This window comes from Phaenicophaeus curvirostris, chromosome 12, assembly GCF_032191515.1.
Source record: "Phaenicophaeus curvirostris isolate KB17595 chromosome 12, BPBGC_Pcur_1.0, whole genome shotgun sequence".
In the NCBI taxonomy this organism is placed as follows: domain Eukaryota; kingdom Metazoa; phylum Chordata; class Aves; order Cuculiformes; family Cuculidae; genus Phaenicophaeus; species Phaenicophaeus curvirostris.
This window is the reverse complement of record NC_091403.1, coordinates 10,075,209-10,090,916: the sequence shown is the minus strand read 5'-3', so window position 1 is coordinate 10,090,916 and position 15,708 is coordinate 10,075,209. Positions and strand designations below refer to the sequence as shown.

Sequence of the window (15,708 nt, the reverse complement as noted above, 5' to 3'; positions counted from 1 at the left end):
TGCTCTTGTGACTTGATGTGTTGAGAGGCAGTGAAAAGAAATTGCTTGTGTGGAAAATAAGACATCCAGGTGTGCACCACTTGCCCACTGTGATAATATTTTTTCTGGTCGACGTTTTAAACGTGGCAGGAAGGAACTGGAAGCAGTGAACGTCTCGGCTGTGCTGCGACTGCTGCAGCAGGGAATAGTTTACGTCAGTCTCCTGGAAGCTTGTAACCTCCATGGCTACATTAATAAGGAACAAGCTTCCTTTTGCTGTTGAATAGCAGCTTTGTTGCAGAACATGGGGACTGTCAAATTAGACGTGAATTTGGGGGGTGTTGTCATGTGTGTTAGATTTGTGCCAAAGCTGCCAGCCAGGTTTGTAACTGTTTATTTTCCACTCAGTCTTGCCATGCTTAGGGCAGGATGAGCTGATGAACCTGTCTTGTGCTTATGGGCCTACGCACAGACCTTGCTGACATGGGTAGAGCTGGATGTAGGGATAAAAAAAATTGGAGGAAAAATTGCTTGCAAATATGGCATTTAAGGGGAAGGAAGAAGAAAATATTAGGGCTGGTGATAGACCTATATCTTGGAAAGTATTTTTGTTGTAAATAATGCATCATATTGACCTTGAATGCCGTGGAAACTTTTAGATTTTGCCTATTTTTAATTACAAGCTGGAACTTTGTATTGGAATTTATTTTCTACTTACTGTACTCAGTCTTGTGCTTGGAGCAAGATTAACACTATGTAGAGTGACTTGACTTTGTGAAACTAAATGCTGTCTGAAATATGTTAAATCACAAGCCTAGTGAATGTACCTTGACTTTGAATGAAACAATTTAAACTTAGGACTCATTAAAAAAGAATGAAATGTGCAAATAGATGGTACAGTAGAAACACATGAATGGTAGAAAGCAAGATAGAATTATCCCTCTATCTTTTGAACAGTGTATGACTTAACTAATCCGGAGGCTTTGTTTTCCCAATCTTATCTTCTGACTTAGTTTATTTTCCCACCGTTTTGTGTGGGTTTATATTTAATACATAATACTGGAGTGGTATATTTAAAAGTCCTCATCCCCACGTGACACTGAGGAGAGGACTGTATGGAGGTCAAATGTAGCCCAGTATGAAATAAGGATGATATGGCTCTCAGTATAGTGTTTCTTGGCAATGCAAAGAAGTTGCTGACAATATTAATAATGTTGTGACTGCCTTTTCTCTCTTTCTTCTCCTTCCCTGACCAGGTGTGTATACAAACCATCTCTCTTTCAAAACAAACTAATTTAGGTAGTTTTGGGGTAGGGGAGGCAAAAAGAGAAAATCAAGGAAATTGAGAATTCAGTATGTAGTCTTGCTCTTTGCACTCAGTATAAATGCTTTGTACATTTAAAGATCAGTTTTGTTTTCCCTGTGTTGTTCGTTGACAGCTTAGATCATCTGAGAGTTGTTAGGTGTGAACAGAACATAAAGAAAAATGTGCCTTCCTGGTATTTTTATTGTTGCAAAGGCAGACAGGACAATCTTGTAGCCTGGCCATTGGTAGGTGAATACCAAACCTCACCAGGTTCCTTCTTCAAAGTGATGTCAACTCCATTTTCCTCTTACAATTTTCAAATAACGTAGAGCAGTATCTGCACAATTCTTCCCTCATTAATTTTGTCTCTGAGAAGTAAAGGACTGGAAATGACAGGCAATACAGACGTGTCAGGGTGTCCCCTTTGTTTGTTTACTCTCAGAAAAAAAAGAGTTTCCCGTAAGTTTTAAGCTTTTGTCCTGGACAACTTTGCATTGTGTCCTTGATGCTCTTTTTCTTATAAACCAGTTGATTAGAATCAAGTGTACTTGATTTTATTTATTTATTTTTAAAAAAACTTGCATGGGTTTCATCCTGAAAGCTCTATTGGTAGTTGTTTTTAACATCAGCGTCATTACTGAGGCTCCTTTTAGGAGGAGAAAGTGAAAAATGTCTCCTGTTCAGTTCTTGGAAGCCAATTAGACAGGTAGAGCACATTTTATCCTTTCTGATAATTACTGGGTTGCCTAGATGAATACATTTATTTATGAATACAATTATGAAAAGTGTTCTGGGAACCCGAGCTGTCTGGTAAACTTGGGACCAAAGTTTTGTGGGTGAGGGCGAAGATGGTACTTCCACATATGCATTAGTAGAGGGATAGGAATTCCTGTTTTATTCAAGTCAATGTACATAAATAGAGAGAAGACCACCTGCTGCATCCTTCTTGATACCTTCTTTTGGCTGCTTGGGCTTGTGTTTTTCGCTTCGAAAAAAGTCTGCTGTCCTGTCTCTGCAGAGCTTGTTTCTGCTGGAGATCACAGCCAGGAATGATGAGACTACTGGCCTTTATAAGTGTAAAGATTAAGAGATAAGGTGGAAAACATATCCTGTAGTAATTATGAGTGTCGTGTTTTTGTGATTAAATAAGTCTATCCCATTTAAGAGTTGCCTGATTGTTTGCTGGCTAGGCTAATGAGGTTGCCAGGAACCATAGCTAAGCATTATATTGCTGCAAGTTTGGTCTGGAACCAGAGCTTTCCTCTGCAGTCAGACAGCCTGTCTCATTCAGTTGGTCTTCTCGGAAGCCTGGTATATCTCATTCAGAGCTGTTTGTTACCTGCCTTAATGCTTTTTAATGAACTCCCTTGGCTCTGGAGGTTGGTGGTTCTCATAGCAGCGCAGTCATGGGATAGAGGAGCTCATGCCAGGAGGGATAGGGCAGCAAAACTTTTCTCAATATAGCACGGGGAAGTTTAACCGCAGCATGATATCTTTAGCACCAATGCTTAAAAAGGCTGTAGGTCAAGCATCTATCCCATCTGTATCACTGTCAACACATAATTACCTTCATAAAAGACAGTGTGACTTTGCAGGGCCTATGGCTTAATATTGTGGTGTGAATTTGAAATAAAGATGTACCTCCTCAGGTATCTCAATGGGGTACCAACATAAGTTGCTGTCTTGCTGCCAGCAACGATGTTCTCAAGAAGTGGGGTAGTAGAGTGGGGAAGTCATTGACGAGGTCTTCTGTGGTTCACATAACTGTGATGATGAAGGTTTGAGCTTTTCCTGTTAGAGCGATGGTCTTAAACTTTGTGATACAAGCTTGACTTTAATGCAGGGATGGTCTCCAGAGCCATAATCAGCATAGCACGGGGAGGATTTTAACAGAGAATGAGCTTTATCTCCTAGCTTTGTCACTAACATGGGTCAAGGTAAGAAAAAGCAGCTGTTACTTGGCTGTACTGAGTGTATCATATTTCTGTTGCTGCTGTTTTCATGGGTTGTCTTTGGTGCAGCTGTGGATATTCTGTAGAAAAGGGGCTCTGTAATACAAGGTCCTTAAGATACCTTGATTTTTTCACATTCATTTTACTGCAGGATGTGCATAAAAAAGTCTGTGTGACTGGACAGTCCTTTGGTTGCCTGCCTCAACTGTAGTTGGGAACATCTCTATTGATGCACAGTACTGGACTGAATCTGAAGCTGGTTTTACCCACATCCCTGTTGTGTTTTAGTGCTGCCCTGTCAATATGAGAACTCTTATTGGGCACAGCATAGCAGATGGAAGTATAGTGTTTCAAACCTTGTTTCTGATCTGCCTGGGGCTTTGTGCTCTGGAAGCCCAGCATCTCAGAGCTGAAGGACTGAATTGTTCCTTTTGCTGATAGGGATTTTGTTTGATTTTGTTAAATATTCTCACCCTTTTATAGAAGTTGTATCTCTCCAGCAAAAAAAGTCAATTTCAACTTGCGCATTGCAAGACACTTCTTTGCTATTGTCAACATGTTACTGGAATATACATATCAGCAAGGAGTATGTGGATAGGGAAAAATGGTTAGCGGCACTAAACAATGGAGGTTTAAGTGACCTTTTTTTATTGTTGTGATTCATTAAGTTGTCTGTTTATAAATGAAATAATAAGTCACAGCTTAAATTTAAATGTTGCTAATATCTGAGAAAGAGAGAAAATGGCAAAGAGCCTTGTAAAGGTGAGGTGTTGATACTGTATAAATGTTATCATTAACTGAGAATCCAGCAGTGTATTTAGCAGGAGATTTAATTACAAAAGGATCAAGGATCACAAGCTGTGTCCTTATTTCCAGCCAAACTTTATTGTGGAGTGCACATGAGTAAATGATCAAGGTCAAGTCTTAGCTGCATACAGTGTCCTGAAAACCTTCCCTTATTTCAGCCTCTGCTAGCAATAGGATCTTTGTAATGTTATTGATCTTTCTTATAACCCACTAGCAGCTCCTGCCACTCTGAACTCATTGTTGTTTTTTAAGAAGAATAACCTGAGAGCTGTATTGGGTATGAATGTGTTGGAACGGGACTGGGGTGATGTCCAGGGTACAAATGGGGAAGCATTAAGCATCATCCTCCCTGGATTGGTACCAAGGCTACAACCTTAGATCTGCCTTTAAGATGGGTATGTTTTTTTCATGGTGATAATGATCAGTGGGTGTGAAATGGAAAAGCTTAGCAGATGGAGAAGGATGATGTGTGCTGTGAACTTTTTTCTTTTTTGATTAAAAGGAACAAACTTGTTTTAAATCACAGCACTCCTCTGCATGGTTTGTCTAAGGTGTGCCTACATTATTTCGAGTGACAAACCCAAATGTGTCATAACTGGTGATTGCATGGGAGGGCAAACACTTAATTGATAAAAATGCTCCCATTGACTTTGGTCTTTAATCAGGTCTGTGGATGGAGTCTCTTGTATAAACTGCCACTTATGTGCTCTGTAACCTGCAGTTTCTCGAGGAGAGTTTTTATAGAGATGAGAGCTCCCACTTCCAAGCCAAAATGTCACGCAACTTAATGCAGTATGAACTTCAAAAGCCTCAGAAAAAATGCATTCACCCTCTCTTAACATAACCAGGGGGTTTAGTACAGTAGGTCCTCTCTTCTGTTAATGAATGAACTACTCCTGTACATTTCCCAGCCCAGTCTGAACCTAAAAAGGGAAGAAAAGGAAAATGCTTATAGTATTTTTCTTCCACTTGCATATCTCACACAGAATGCTGCACAATTGAAGTGCAGTGTGTATTCCTGAGAAAAACAACTGTGATAAACTCTGATGTTTGTATTCTAAAAAAAAAATTCTATTTTAGATAAACATTAAAGAAAAAGGTTCACTGTACAGAGAGCTGTCTGGGAGTGCAGCGAGGTGTTGTTGCAGGCATGCCTGCCTCACAGCTGAGTTGTTACTGTTGCTGAAACCATCTCAGGTGTGCCTTGTGCACTATTGTGTGCTAGATAATTAATGATTTTCAGAAATCTCTACCAAAGGGACAAAAGGACAAAATGAAATACCTTTATAATCCTACAGTAAAATATTGTCATGAGGTTGGCAGCTGTGGTTTAGTTACTTTTCTACTAACACTTGAATTTGTTTGCTTAGTGGCATCAATGATGACAAAGGCTACTGGGATGCCTGAATATCTGAAATCAGTCCAGCATAAAAAGTAGAACATACCTCACATGCTTTTGGTGTGGGAATTTCTCATAAAGCTCACAGTACAGAAGCCTTGTCTTACTTTCTCTCGAGGTCCTTAGGCAAGAGAAAAACCAGCCTTGATGTTCAGTTCAGCTCTGTGGGGAGAAGATCTGATAAACCTCTTGACTTTTATTTGCGGGGTACTTGATTTCTTCTTAATGACAAACTGTTTCTGCCCCACCTTCAAAATTTCTTTGAATTATGAATGAGTGGAAGGTCTCTGAGCACCTTTTACAAATAAAATACTTGTGTTGCTGGTGGAAGAACCTGCTTCTTGGTTCGTTTTAAGGAAGTTGGTTGGGGTGCTTGAATAAACTGATTTTTTTGAGGAGTTTATTGCAACTTGTCTGGTTCCGCTTTCATTCTTCAGGCAAAATAGTTTCCTCACTAAACTGTGCTTGACCTCACTTGAAAGTTTTTGTCACTTAGGTCTTTGATGCAGATTCTTTTCATCCCTCACTTCCCAAAGTCTGGTCTACATCATGTGAGAAGATATCCCTTATTTTGAAATGGGTGTCGGGCAGCTGCCACCTGAGCTCTGCACCATCCTCTGGCAAGCTGCTTGATGATTCTAGGTTCCCAGGTACCTAAATGAAGACTTTGGGTTGCACACTTCGGTTATCTTGAGGCTATTTGCTTGGTTTGCCCCTCTCAAGCAAGGTGTTTGCTACCCCAGGAGATTTGTGCAATGTTAATATAGGACTCCTTTTGAAATGGTCACTTCTGTGCATTTATCAAAGACACCTTTGGCTGGAGAGGCTGAAGGAGGCCTCCTGACCATCAGTGTCACCTTCCTCCAGGATAAGCTATTGATTAAATCGCAGCTCAGAGGCCCTTTCTCAACGCTTCTTTCCTGTTATCTGAAAATAAAAATGATTGTGATTTGGGTTCAAAGCCCTCCTCCCATAATTATCTACTTGATCTTTTCTCTTGTGGTCCTCTTGTGTGGGTATGAATGTGCTGGCAAACCATTAATGCTGTAGCTTAGTCTGGAGCACTTCTCTGAAATTCTGCCCTTCACTCACCAACTACTTTGCAGCATTACATGTGAACTTCGAATAATACAACTTACAGAAGTAAGATGATGGAGCTGGTACAGGGTAGAGGTGGGAGAGCAGAGGAGACAATGATCCCCTCTTTTGGGGAGATATTAGATTGATTCATCCTCTTTTCTGAAGCTGCAAAGGGAATCCTTGTATTGTCACACTAAGAGTTTTATTAAAATTAGTTGAAATATATGATGTATATATCTTGGTCTCTGAATTTAGGGTTCTTTATTTCTTGTGATAGCTGATGAGCTGCTAATAGATGGAAAGTCGTTAAAAGATTGTGTCCCACCCCCAGTGGCAGCTCACAGTTTTGCCTTGCCTCCTCTCAGGAGGATTAAGCAGTTAAGATCGGGACTTGGTGGTTAAGAGGATGAAAATACTCTTCAATTACTCTTCCTCTGTGGAGTGTATTTATAGAGAGAGTTCATAAATATTCTTCTATTACCTTTAGAATGACCAAACAAATTTCCCATCACATTCATCAGGATATACATCCCTGTTTTGTTTTCTGTAACAAAGTGCTGACAGTCATTTTGTTAGACTAGAGGCAGTTCTGACATTTAAGTTGATTTGAGAGTAGTGGTTATGAAGATACTGATTTGATGAAGGCATGATGGTTTTAAATAACCTATCAGATCTCCCGCACTCCACCTGCAGTGCCTCTTGTCTGCTTCTGAAGGCTGTGCTGTGTGATGCCTCTGTGAATGCTCATCCCTTGCCTTGCTCAGTAAAGCAATTCTGTATTGTGCTTAAATGGAAAATAAAATAAACTGTGATTAATTGTTCTGTGCGAAAATCGATGCTGTGCACTGCCATCAAGTGGCAGTTCTGCTGCAGGACATGCTGCTCTCTGCAAGGCTGGTTGCCTTATTACCTTTGTTCCAGTATTTCTTCTAAGCATCACAAAAGTTTCCTTTGTGTAGTAGTTGTGGTTATGGGGGTGCCTCTTCTCTAAGATAATAGCTATAATGGTTTCTAGTCTCTAATAGCAAAAAAAAAAAAGTCACTTTAAAAAGTGTCTCAGTCATTACAGTAGCTCCAAATGCTGTAGTTTGAACTATTTGAAGACTGGCAAGGATACTTCGAAGCTGACAGGAAAATGAGCACTCTGAAACACTCTCTGAGCTCTGTCTCTTTGAGGTTTTGCTGTACTGTAGAGGAGGCTGAAGCACCTGGAAAAAAACATCGTTCTGCTCTGTTATGCCTTTGGATGGAAGTGTTCAAACCTGATTATTTTTCTTCCTTTAAGACACACCAAGGCTATTTGTGCAGTGGCAGGAGATTGTTTCAGATAATATGTCGTCATATGTACTTTATCTTCCAGGAATTGTGACTGTCTTCACCTTTCTGCCAAGAGAATAGCTGAATTTTCTGTTAGTCAGATTCCTTTCTATTTCTCCCCAGCACTGCAATTTTGTTGTTACTGCTATGTGACTAATTAGCAGGAAATATTATCAATCATTTTGGCAGCTGGCAAATATTATGTGCTGTGGTTCTCTGACAGTGTAGTGAAGAAGAAGAGGCTTTAGGATGAGGCCAGAGCGAGACATTCTCATCAATTCAGGAGTGTTTTACAGGAATTGGTTGTAGTAGCTTCCCCAATTTCTGAAAAGTCTCTAGTAGTAACATCAGTACTTGTTGTGAAAATTGGATAGTACTGGGGAAGATGTTCTGCTGCAGAGAAGTTCCCCATCTTTCATTCTGTCTTTGTGTTTTCATGTGATGGCTTTACATGGAGACTTGCATAGTTTAGAGGGCAAACCCCTGATGTGTTATTGCCTGTGCACCTCCATACCTCCTCTTTCTCTGCACTAGAGCAGTGGGGGAGTAGAAGGGGTTTGGAGTTAATGTCAATAACTGCTTTTTCAAGCAGTACAGGCTGTGGTGGCTGAGGACAGCAAACACACAATGTTTTAGATGAATGATTTGGATAACATTAAACTGCCCAAATAGATGAAAAATTAAATTGATGTTTCTTTGCTACACTGCCAATTTCACTCAAACAATAAAATTATCATAGCAGTTCTTCTCTAGATACTTGCATATGTCGCAAGTGGTTGAATCACACTTTTCTCATCCTTTCTAGTTTTCTCATTAACTTTGATTTTTGCCATTTTGCTGTTAATTTTACTGTTTTATCACATCTTCAAGTATGCTAAAAATTAATAGAAGTGACCTTGGCTGTTTAGTGTTGTGACGGCTGACTGCACAGCACAGTCTGGCACCAAGCAAATGCACTAAGCATGCTCTGAACAAGTGTTGGCAACATAAGTGCTGCAGATCATGTGGAACCCCATGCTACAGCAATGATACAGCTAAATTAGCTATTAATGGCCCAATCTAATAACTTGCCTGGCTCTGTGTAGCAAAGTGGTATGTCAAGAAGATGTACCCATAAAGATAAATCATGTGTATCTTTCAGCATTAACGAGATCCTGTTACTTTGATGGATTGTCTGTTGGCAGTCTGTAGAGATCTCCTTCAAGCTGCGTGAATTAATATGTGTGTAATATTCATAATACCATCTTGACACTCAATAAAGATTCATCTCTGAGATGATTGATTTGGAGACTGACAGACATGCTCTGTCAAAGGACGTGAGCTAAGTGCACCGATTTCTGCAGGAGTTCCTGTTGCTCACAGTAGTTCAGAGCAGGAGATCTATCCCTTTCTTTCCTCAAACCTGTTATCGCTTTGCAAATAAACCCTGCTGCAGGGTTAGACACATGGACTATCTTGGGATATAGTGTGACTGCAAGATTGCATTAATAAATCAGCCATAATTATGCTGGACCTGCAGATAGGCAAGTCAACGGTGTCCATGCTGTGTTTTTAGCACACGCCACCCTCAAAATTTATCTGTGGGAGCCAGTTTGGGGATGGAGGCAACAGTTCAGGCTTATTTATCTAGATGTCTGTTTTCTCACATATTCCTTTTACCTGAAGAGTCTTAACTAAATGGTCTTTTGACTCTGCATCCCTGCCTTGCCTTGTTTCAACTTTATATCCATAAGTGTGCTAAGCTAATCTTATTTTTGAAAGAAATTCTTTCTCATCTTTGGGGGAAGAAAGTGGTGAAGAGAAGAAAGTTATATTGCATGTATGTTAGTGTTTCAGTCATGGCTTTGTGGCTAGCATTGGAAGAGGCGATCAGTTGGCTCAGTGTAGTGTTAATGAAATATGGAAAGTATCACCTCAAGTTGCTGTGTGGGCTTGCAGAAAAATATGTACCATTTTTCTGCTGTTTTGGTGGCCTGAGGGCAAGATGTGGACTGCAATTGTATTTTCCTAATGGTAAGAGACTGATTTTCAAAGTCTATCTCTCTCATCATAGAGGGGCTCAGTATCTGTGCTGTTAACCTGAAACCTATCACTGGCAGAAATTATAGAACTGCTGTTAATTTAAGAGGGAAATAAAGTTAGATTTGGAGACTGATTTTTTTGAATTTTTTTTTAAACAATTAGCGTCATTCTTGTTGTCTTCCTTTGTGTTTTTTTTCTTTAATTTTTTTTTTAAGAAAACAAAAACTGTTTCTGCTTCATGCTCTTTTAAGATCAAGGAGTTTGGAGTCTTTGACTATGTAAAAGGACCTAATTTACCCCAAACTTGGCAGCTTGCCATTCTATTTATTTCTGGAGTCTCCCTGGAGGTTTTATCCACAGGAGTTTGCAACACTCCAGCTGAACGACATCCATCTTTCTCCACGCTCCTGACCCAGGTCACTACCTTTATCAAGGGGGATATCTCCAGGCCAGGAGGAATTTCTAGAGCTGCTCATATTCAGACAGACATCACAGCCCTACCTTTATTTCTGGGGACAGGATTTCTGCAGAATAAACTGCTCTTGACGTGATTTTTCTCCTAAATGCCCCTCTGAGTCAATATGTGCTGGCAAAATTGAGTATGTCTGTAATGACTGCTGTTATCTTGCTGTAACAAATACCTCTGGCCTTGTCCCCTAGTTTGTTCCTTTTATGTATGTGTTCTGGGAGCTTGCAGTGTAAGTGGCTGCATCTGCAAAAGAGGGTGGATGTTTCAAATAGTATCTTTGGGAGTGAAGTACCAGGAAGCAATGTCCAAGCCCTAATAGTGTACTCAAGAGGGAAAATACCCTCAAGATTGAGGTGCGCTCACAAACTCACCCCATGTTAAGGCAGAGTAGGCAGGGAGCTCAGCCGGATGTTCTCAAGGTAGGATCCATCCCCAGATCCACCTCTCTGGGTTCAGTTGCTCATCCTTTCCCAATCAGAATGGATATTCCAGGACATGAGAGCACTGTCACATTTGCTTTGAAAAATAGTTCCCATACTCCCATCTCCTTTTGCAGTCAGGAGTCCATGCAGCTGAGCGTGGTCTTGTGTTCTGCTTGAAGATGTCCAGGTGCTGTGAGTATGCTTTCCAGGTGTGGTTCTGCACCAAGTTAAGCACATGTTCGCACCAACCCGAAGTAATTTTAGATGGGAGGGATCTTAAAGGGTACTCAACCAAGATGGGAGCACTGGGAGCAAAAACTTAGCTGTTGATATTGTTGTAAACTGACAGAGGGAGAAGATAAGGATCATTGAGGATCTAAACAATTATATTTTACTTTTTTTACTTCTGGGATGATTGCTGTTGCATTTTTTAAAGCTGCCTAGCAGCTGGATTTTCCATCCCTCGGCTGATTTCTGAATATTCTGGCGTTCTCAATTTGAGGTGGAATTTTCTCAACTTTCCCTTCGATTTTGTCTAACTTAATTATGGTCAGTCCTATGCACTTTTCAGTCATTTCATGTTTTCTTTGAAAAGCCAGCTTTCCCTTTAAAAGCTATTTGGATTAAAAGTACTGGGTGCGTTTGAACCATGATTCCTATTTCATAGATGGGGAAACTCAAAGGGCAGGGATGTGAAAGGACTTGCTGCCTGCAGTAATTACAGCCTGATTGTGTGTACTCTGTGTCAAGCAATATCTGGGTTAACAGCAAGTACAACTCCACCTAAAATGAATAAATAAAGGTGCCAGTGAGTCTGAATTCCTTGAAGGAGCAGGAAGAAACCACAATTGTGATTTTGTGTTGTCCTGGGTACAGTGCAGCTCTCTTAGGAGCCTTTTACAGCTTCTCAAAGGAGGGGGGTGGAATCTGTTTCAAAAGCGTATTTCTCCTTTTCTGTCCCAACATAATGCAATAAGCGATGACCCAGCAAAGACCTGATTCACATTATGAATAGCGGAAACAAAACAAAACTTATTACAGTGGCAGGTTATGTTTACTCATCTAAAACAGTCTCTTTAATAAAACATCATCAAGCTAATGTCCACAAGAGCTCCTTAAAAGGAGGTGTACTGGGAGAAAGGTTTCTTTCCTTTGCCTGTGAATCTCTGTCCCATCTAACATACAGACTTTTCATTTAGTAGGATCACACTGATTACATTTTAACTTTATGAAAAAAAAAAACAGCTGGAGATGGCAATGGTCATTATCAGCAATTTTGCTTTTCTGCATAGAACAAATTTGGGATTGCAGTTGTTAGTGTTTCTTATTAAAAGCAGAATGCTTGAGTGCTTCAGTGTTGCTATCTAACACATGCTTCATTTTCATAAGTATTTTTAGACTGCATGTGTGAAGAGGTCAGAGTGGGTGGTTAGTGGGTTTGATAATGTACTTCAAAATCCCCCGTATGAACCATGGGGAGGAAACAGCATAGAAATCACATGCTTCAGTTATAAAAATATACTTTGCCTTTTTCTTTTTTTTTTTTTTGGCAAAACTTATTAGCCAGCGTAGATCATTGCAGAGAAGTGTACCTGTTGCTGGTAGAGCTGATATCCCTCAGGGAAAACTCCCCTGTGCCAGCTAAACTCATGGTTTTCATCTGGAGGTCTTGAATGCTGCATTTGCCTGGAGTGTCCTTGCAGGGCTACCATAAAGGGTCCTCTATGACCAGTTTCCAAAACTGGGGTAGATTTCCAGAGCCTGAAGTAGAAATGAAACATGTTTTTACATGCTTTAAATTATTATTTCTTTTTGGAAGATGAACATTATTTTTCAGCTAATAAAACTAAGTGATCTAAATCCTTTTGAGCTTAAAAGATTGTTTGCTTCATATTTGCTTCCAAATATTGCTGAAGTCATCTATTTAAAAGAAAAAAAAATCTTCTCAAGGTAAATCACTCACTTAAGAAGGCACAGAGACCAGAGATAGAAGAAACAGTTACTGAGAGTAGCTTGTACTTTGCCTACGCACAATCCGTTTGCTTGTATAACTACAGCACTGGAAAAACAAATACCTAAAAAGGTGGAGTTGTCCTAATGCCAACAAAATAATCTGACAAACACATGCATTGTCTATCTGGTTTTGGTTTTTAGACCTAGTAAGAGCATTTGAGCCATTTTTAGAGGTAATTACATTTGCATTGCCTTCACTAACTCAAAGGTTCAGAGATGTGCCACACTTAAAGTCCTTTCTGAATTATTTTATAGGAGTTTAAAGGCAAAGGTCAAAACTTTAAACCTGTCCCTTGGCAAGGCAAACCTTCTGCTTTCTCCCGTTGATTTGAGGAAAGGAATGTATTTAGAGGAAAAAGCCACATCCACCTTCTTTACTTCCCATTAAGGTGACCTGAAACCAAAGATTTTCAGATCTGAACGAGGGAGAGGGCGACCTCCTTCATGAATGGACCAAAGTGGAATGTTTTCATTTCCAATGGGCTTTAAGCCAAGTAAATATTAGTGGATCCAAACTAGTTTTGAAATTAAATTATTCTTATTTGTTGGAGCATTCCAGAGAAGGGCTTTGATCTGTCTGTACTTTCACCAAAGGGATATTGGCAGGCTGGCCTCCCATTTCTAGCCATTCAGGATGAAAGAAGGGTTATAATAACCACCTTGTGTGGCAGTGATACTGAACAGATGACATTTTTGGACAATATTAAGTGAATAAAGGTAAACATACTTCAATTAAAATGTTTTTGGAGGCTGAATGCAGTAGTGCTGTTGGAAAGTCTCCTATGTGGGTTGGAGGAATTTGGTTGCATTTGTTACTGATTTTCTTTAACTCCAAAATGTTTGCAAGAAAGAGGTTTGTTCTGTGCGTTATTTCCTTTTCAAATAAATACAGTGTTTCAGTATAACTTTTAAAACTCAAATTAAAAATGGCAGTGGACAATGAAATTGTTCATAACTGGGAAGTAGAAATGTGCATTGAAGGAGAACAGTCTTTCTTAGTGCTTTGCTCATATCCTTATTGGATTTCAGAACACATCATTCAAGATGAGCTGTACTATGCACAGTACAGCTAAGAGTTAACTTAAGTGACACCTGTAAGTAAACTGAAGCACACAGCAGCAAAGCGGCATGTTATAATTCTTGCTGAAGCAATTTGGAGGCAATTTAAAATTCCAGATAACCAAGCATTCTATTTTATTTTTTGTCACGTTAAGGGTATTGGCTGTTCCCTTCAGTCTTTTGCTGGAGGGTCCTCCAGAAGAGGAGGAGGAAGGAGCAAGGTGGTGGAAATTATCCCACCATAAAATGCTATTTATTCACAGCTGAAGAGCCTTTTCAATTGATACCAGCCGGTGATAATTTATGCTTCCCCTAGAGTTAAACAAGAACTGAATTTAAATATAAATATAATCAGTTTGATTGGATGGGACTGCTGGAGGTGATCTGGTCTAACCCAAGCAGGCTCACCCTCAGAATTAGGTCAGGCTGCTCACAGCTGAAGTTCAGGTCACTACGAGAAGCTCATCTATCTTTATTAAATAAAATTCCATCATAAACAGATTTCAGGTTATGTGGAACTTCTGGGTTTGAGCCTTGTTACATATATTTATATGGTTTTTTTGTCAGTAACTAAATATACAAATTAGCTTTTTTAGTAATGCTGCAAAATAAAGTGCCTTTCCTTGAAATGGAAGTGGCTGTGTTGCATGGACACACAGATGTCTTATCTCCTGCTCTCTATGCAGGTTAGCTCTCCTTTCACAAGGCTCAGACTAGCTGTACCTGATTTCTGAGTTAAATAAGAAATCTATCCTTTAACAGGTACCACTTTAATCTATCAGCCCTATTGATGAGTGTCCCGGTTTGCCAACTACATTTTAAGTCCATTCAAGTACTTATTATGTTCATGCCTGAAGGGAGGAACAGTTTGAACAAAGACAGATATGAAAAGGCACAAAAGGGCTTGTAGGTTGAAACTCCAGCTTTTGTTTTTTTGAATATCTGCTCAAAACTGGATCCGTTTGCTTGAAATGGAATATTTAGTTTTCAACTCAGCGTGTGAATTGGTCATGGTTGAATTTAAATCTTAATTTATTTCTTTTTGCACCTGTTTTTATTTTAACACTGACTAAATACAATATATATTTTTACTACATGGTTCCTTTATCCCCAGCTGGAAGCCTGGGCTGCTATTATCATGTGAAACCTTCCTAAAAAGTACATTTGTAACTCTGCAACCTCTGGAAATGAAAACTAGACTCACTGCTCCATTTATCTTTTCTGCAGTCATGGTTTTCCTTCCTGTGTTTTATAAGACTGACCCATATATTTGTTTTTAAGATCAGGGGCTGGTTGTTGTGTACCGCACTGTAAAACCTTGTTTCTATCAAAACAAGGTGCAGTCCTGCCCCTGGCAAGAGATACCAGACAGGCCAGATCAGAGGAGAAGAACTGGACATAAACTTGGGAAAAGGAAGCTGTGCTGGGGCATAAAGGAGCCGAGATGAGGGAGAACAGGGGCAGATGTGAGACAGAGCGTGGGAAGTGATGCTAATGCAGCTTGGGTGTACGGGAGGGCTTGAAGTCTGGGATTTTTCTGTGATAGATGTATCTGACAAAGAGAAAGGATGAACTGAGTGATCTTAAAGAGGAAATTTTAAATGAAACGACATGCGTGTTCTATTGGATATGCAAATTAGAATTATGTAATCTGCAATAATAATAATAATAAAAATCCTTTCCAGATTTGCAGCCTTAACCATATGCTCAGTGGTGTGGTGGCAGAGAGCTAGCTAATGCAGCTGCACTGTAAAATTGGGACATCCAACTGGTTTTGATGTTGAGAGAAAAGGGGCAGAAGGTCACTCCACAGTCTGTTGTTCTCAGTGTCTCGTAGCTTATATAATTCTTTGGGCAAATAAATGATGAACATGCTTTACTGA

General features: G+C 39.8%; 2 protein-coding genes across 6 annotated transcripts in view; one reads left to right on the top strand and one right to left on the bottom strand.

The window, feature by feature from the left end:
- AKAP13 (A-kinase anchoring protein 13) overlaps positions 1-15,708 on the top strand; it is a 222,086-nt gene that overhangs the window by 62,691 nt on the left and 143,687 nt on the right. The gene's annotated exons all lie outside the window — the stretch shown is intronic.
- Positions 1-15,708, bottom strand: part of SV2B (synaptic vesicle glycoprotein 2B) — a 197,314-nt gene that overhangs the window by 152,229 nt on the left and 29,377 nt on the right. The gene's annotated exons all lie outside the window — the stretch shown is intronic.